This window comes from Suricata suricatta, chromosome 4 (genome assembly GCF_006229205.1).
Source record: "Suricata suricatta isolate VVHF042 chromosome 4, meerkat_22Aug2017_6uvM2_HiC, whole genome shotgun sequence".
NCBI lineage: Eukaryota > Metazoa > Chordata > Mammalia > Carnivora > Herpestidae > Suricata > Suricata suricatta.
This window is the reverse complement of record NC_043703.1, coordinates 11,413,429-11,419,428: the sequence shown is the minus strand read 5'-3', so window position 1 is coordinate 11,419,428 and position 6,000 is coordinate 11,413,429. Positions and strand designations below refer to the sequence as shown.

General features: G+C 44.4%; 1 protein-coding gene across 3 annotated transcripts in view; it reads left to right on the top strand.

The window, feature by feature from the left end:
- UBAC2 (UBA domain containing 2) overlaps positions 1-6,000 on the top strand; it is a 66,135-nt gene that overhangs the window by 24,213 nt on the left and 35,922 nt on the right. The gene's annotated exons all lie outside the window — the stretch shown is intronic.

The following is a 6,000-nucleotide window of genomic DNA, read 5'->3' as shown; positions in this document are numbered from 1 at the left end:
GAAACTCGATTTTTATTTTTATTGTTTTAAAACATTTTTTTAAAGTGTTTTTTTTGAGACAGAGAGAGACGAAGCATCAGTGCAAGAGGTGCAGAGAGAAAGGGAGACACAGAATCTGAAGCCGGCTCCAGGCTCTGAGCTAGCTGTCAGCACAGAGCCTGATGCAGGGCTCGAACCCACGAACGTGAGATCTGACCTGAGCCGAAGTTGGAGGCTTAACCGACTGAGCCACCCAGGCGCCCCTCTGTTTCTTTTTAAAGTTTGTAGCCTACATTGTTATTTAAGAAGTTGATTAATGCTATAAATTTCCCTCTAAACACTGCTTTATTTTCAGGCCACAAATTTTGCTCAATTGTACTTTCACTTTTCATTGTCTTTAACATATATTCTAATTTTCTTTGTGATTCCCCTCTTTGACTTAGATATTTATATGTGCTGTTTAATTTATTAATTTTGGGGAGATTTTCTATCCATCTTTCTGTTTTTTTATTTTGGAGAAAGGGGGGAAGGAGGGGAGAAGGGCAGAGGAAAAGAGAATGATCAGCAGAATGTTAAGAGAATGCCCACCCTCAGCATGGAGCTCCATATGGGACTCAATCTCATGACCCAAGACACTCAATCAGTTGAGTTTCCCATTTGCCCCCTGTTGTTTTCTAGTTTAGTTCTCTTATAGTCAGGGAACATACTTTGTATGATTTTAATTTGTTTATATTTATTGAGGTATGTTTTATGGCCCAGAATATGATCTTTCTTGGGGAATGTTCTAAATGCACTTGAAAAAAAAAGTAATTTGCTGTTGTTGGGTGGAGTGTTCTATAAAAGTCATTCGGGTCAAATTGATGGATGTTGTTTTTCAAGTCATGTATTTTCACTGGTTGTCATAAGAGCACATGCAGATTGCATGGTTTCAACAACAGAGATTTATATTCTTACAGGTCAGGAGGCTGGAAGGCCACGCTCAGGGTGTGGCGGGTTTGGTTTTCTTGAGGCCTCCCTCCTGGGCTTGGAGGTGGCGGATTCCCTGTGGGTCACATGGTCTTTCTCCATATTTGTGCATCCCTCGTGTCTCTTCTTCTTAGGTCCCTACCTTTATGACCTCATTTAACTTTACCTCTTTAAAACCGTATTTACACATAGAGTCACCTTGAGGGTTGGGGTACATGAATTTTGGGGGGACACAGTTCAGTCCATAACACTGATTTTCTGTCTGCTTTTATTATCTATTACCAAGAGAGACATGCTGAAGCATCCAACTGTGAGATTTATCTGTTGTTCTTTTCAGTTCTATCAGTTTTTGCTTTATGTATTTTGAAGTTCTTCCTCAGCTTTCGAATTTTGTGATTTACTGTGTGTGCCTGCCCCCATGTTTTATTATGAACATTTTCAAACATGCTCAAATGTTGAAAGATGGTACAGTGAACACCATGGACCTACCACTTAGATTCTACAACATTTTCTTATATTTGGCTATATCAGTATTCATCCCTCTGTTTATTTCATCAATCTGTCTTATTTTTGGGTTTATTTTAAAGTAGGTTATAGCACTGTATCTCTAAATACTTAAATATGCATGTCACTAATTAGAATTTAATAATTGTTTAAAGTTTTTTGGGGGTAAAATTTTCATATTGTGAAATGTACACACCATGAGTTGGTCGTACATCTTGCTGTCCACAGTCCTGTGGTGTGGGACTGCTGGGACATTTGTATATCGTTCTTTAGTCATAGACTTTTGGGTCTGATTTTGCTCATCAAGAGGAGGACTTGAAGGTAGAGTTATCTGACTTAAGTTATCAGATCAGTATTTTTAGGGGTTTGTTTAGGCCAGACTTAAAATGATTTTATAAATAGGATTAGTTATTAATTCAGTAAATATTTTACTTATTTTTTTCTTGATTTTTAATTGTGAAATATGTTTAACATAAAATCAACATTAAGGGCACAGTTCTGTGGAAATAAGTACATTCATGTTGTTGTACATCTATCTCTAGAACTCTTTTCATGTTGTAAAACTGAAACTCTATAACCATTGAACAGCTCCCTGTTCCTCCCGCCCCCACCACCTGGCAAACACCATTCTACTTCCTGTCTCTATGAGTATGACTACTTACATAATTCATGCAAGTGGAGTTCTTTTCTTGTCTGGCTTATTGCACTCAGTACACTGCCTGAAAGGTTGTCCATATTGTAGCGTGTGTCAGAATTTCCTTCCTTTTCAAGAGGGAATACTATTCCATTAAATGTGTAGACTATACCTTGTTTATGCACTAATCCAGGGATGGACATGGGGTGGCTTCCACCAGGATTGAGCACCTCTTACACATCAGTCACCTTTCATTAAACAGACATTTGGTGACTAGGTCCTGTTCCAGGCGAGGGGGATACTGCTGCAGAGAGTATACCAAAGTTGCTGCCTTCAAGAAGCAAAAGGCAAAGAACACCTAAAATAATAGTTTATCTTACAGTTCGAGTCATAGATTTGATGAATCACTATTTAATAAGTCATTTGTTGATGAGTGCTATGAAAAAAATAATCCAGAACAAAGGGAGTAGAAGTTAGTTACTTGGGGCCTTTACAGATAAGGTGACATTTGAGCAAAGCACATGTTCAGTTCAGTTGATTTTTTTTTTTCAAAGTGAGACTTCCTGAAGGATGCAGTGTGCAGGTTCACATTCTGGGGCAAAGTTCTTACCTCCCCGTGTGACTGCTAGCAGTTTGTGGACTGGTTACTTTGAGTAGCATTGTGTAGAGGGTAGAGTGCTGGCCAAGTGGGCATAGGGATGCGGGTTTGGGAATATTTTCAAGATGGGCTTGGATCTTGTACACCTACGAAGGGCAAGGGTGATGGAATTTCCTTTCTCTCTCTCTCTCTCTCTCTCTCTCTCTCTCTCCCTCTTCCCCTCCCCCCCTTCCTTCCTTCTTTCCTTCCTTCCTTCCTTCCTAGGTTTATTTATTTATTTTGAGGTAGGTGGCAGAGGCAGAGAGAAAGAATCCCAAGCAGGCTTCACACTTTCAGTGCAGACTCTGACGTGGGGTTCGATCCGTCCCATGAAATGTGAAATCATGACCTACCTGAGCCAAGATCTAAAGTCAAATGCCCAACTGACTGAGTCACCCAGCTGCCCTGGAATTTTCCATCTTGGTAACTGGCAACAGTTTTTCCAGTTGCTCGGAACAAAAACATGACTTCTCCATTTTGCCCGTACTTTACGCCCAGTCAGCCAGCAGATCTTTCCTGCTGTGCCTTCAAAGCATATCCCACTTCTGCCACTCCCGCCAGCCCTCCCCGAAGCACCGTGGTCCAGGCCATCTTTGTCTTTTGCCTGGATTATCACGATAGCCTTCTAACTGGTCTCTTTTCTTCTGCACTTGCCTTCCTGTGGTCTCTTCTCAGTATAGCAACCAAAATGGTGCCTTGAAACATTTCTGACTGTTATTCGTCTCCTTGCATCCCCCCAAAGCATCCTGTCACTCTTAGAGGAGAGGTCACCGTCCTTATGGCTTACAGGGCTCTGCACTGTCCGCCTCCCACTTCTTTGACCTTCTATCCTGCCTGTCTGCTGTGTGCTTCTTGTGCTCCTAGCTGCCTGTGGTATCTTTACTGCTTCCTAATCATATTGAGCATGTTCCTGTCTCAAAGCATTTGCACTTGCTGTTTCCTCTGCCAGAGATACAGTTCCCCAGATGTTTGTAAGGCCCACTTCCTCAGGTCCCTGCCAAATGTCACCATATCAGAGGGCCTTCTAATCACCCTGTGTGAAACAGCACCCCCCTTCCTCTCCAGCACCATGCTTTCCCCTAAATCAGGGTAGGTTAGGTCAGGTCGCAGTAGCAAACTACTGCAAAACACTGGGGGCCTGAAACGACAATGTTTGTTTCTCACTGAAGGCGCTCCTTTGTCGCCAGTCCCCCGGGAGGCCTACTCCACACTGTCTTCACTCTAGGACTGACAATAGCCTGGCTACCGTCCTGAGTGTTGGCAGAGGGAAACACCAGTCACTGCTCTTCAAGTATCTCCACAGGAGTGACATCTGTCACGTTTACTTGGCCAAAGCAAGTCGTGTTGTCATGTCCAGCTTCAGCTAGTGGCAGATATGAGTGACTAAGCTGTCTTCTCATGTATCTGGAAAGAGACCAGGAAATCCATGGTGGATAACACAGCCATACTTTTCATCCTGCTTAATTTTTCTGTAGCATTTGTTTCCCTCTGATACAGTACATAACCACCTCGCTTTGTGTGTTTTCTGGTCTCTCCTGTCGAGGCCACAGAGGAGTAGGCTTTGTCCATCATTAATTACTGTAGCCCAGGCTGTAGGATAATGCATGATCTGTAAGAGGTGCTTCCTAATTTTAGGGCATGGTTGAAATAGTCAGAGCTCCTCACTTATTTCTTCACTTGGTGACATGTGAGCCAAGTGAGGAGTGTGGAGCAGGAACTTTGAAGAGAGGGGACGAGGTAGTATGAAATGACAAGTCGGAGGGAAGCAGTAGAATTGCTGGTTGATTTAGAGTGTCCACTGAGGTTCGAGACCAGGAACCTGCAGGGAGACACTGCAGCTCTGCTGTACGATTTCCTCCAGGAGCGTCGAGCTACTCCCTAGCCGGCAGGGCAGGGGCGGGAGTGACGTGGGGCTCATTTCACAAGGATGGGTGGAAACCTAGGTTGAAGAAGGAAACGGGATCCTCGCTGCCCCTTCAGCGTGCACCACCCCTGCTCTGTCTTCCGGCCTGTCAGAAAGATGATGGAGCTCACCTGGAGCAGAGGAAACCCTGTCTCCCGGGTGGTGTGAGCGTGGTGGCCCTGTCTCCCGGGTGGTGTGAGCGTGGTGGCCCTGTCCCCCCGGGTGGTGTGAGCGTGGTGGCCCAGTCTCCTGGGTGGTGTGAGCGTGGTGGTCCTGTCCCCCTGGGTGGTGTGAGCGTGGTGGCCCTGTCTCCCGAGTGAGTGGTGTGAGCATGGTGGCCCTGTCTCCCAGGTGGTGTGAGCGTGGTGGTGTAAGCATGGTGGCAAGAGCCATCTCCCCTCTGTGCATTCTTCATTTCACTTGCTTCTCATATGCTTTTGAGGTCGATTCTTTTCCCTTCATTTTACAAGTGAGCAGATAAAAGCTTAAATGGCTCAGGATAGAATTTAGGTTGGTCAGGCTCCCAGCCGCAGTGCTCTTCCGTACTTCTGAGGTGCTGGGCAATGCGGAGCTTTCAGTTTTTACATCCCCTGGAGCCTTGATTGCAGCTGGGTCATGAAGACAGTATGCGGCTACTTTACTAATGGTTCCCATTTAGATGTGTGCAAGACCTTACCAGAAAGGAAACAGTTGGTCTATTTTTATATACTTACATGGGTGCAGTAACCACATTACCAACTGTAACTAGTAAATTCACTCGCAGGAATTTCTTATGAATACAGCTAAAGTGTACTTCACACAATCAGAGAATGTTGCCATCGGTGATACTTTCCCTTGGCCTTATCGTTGATGATCTGAACATTTCATACGTCCACGGAACTGAAACAGGCTCTGTGGCCAGTGTAGAGAAGAGAAAGCAGGCGGCCTCTCCTCAGGGATATTTAATATGGTCTGAAAGGCAAAGCAAGTGTGAAACCCTGACTATTCAAATAGTACCTGGAAACAAGGGTGCAGGAGAGGGGGAAGCCCCTCAGGGTAAAATGGTTCACTGAGACCAGTGGAGGCAGTGGCCACTGCACTGTAACTTGAAGGCTGCTTAAGGCTTAGACTGGGCTCTCAGATGGGAAACTGACCTGGGCCTGTAGTGCCTGTGGGGGAAAATCTCAGCAAGCCGCCACAGTCAGCAATGGCAGCACTTTCAACTGCTTTTTAATTTTTTAAAATAAATGTTTATGTGTTGTGAATCCCATGCATGCTCGGAGCTAACTGGGCAGTTTAATAGAAAACATCCTCCTCTATTTCTTCATACTTTGATGGCCATCTTCTTTCTTTGTTTTTTTTTAATGTTTTATTTATTTTTGATACAGAAAGAGGCAG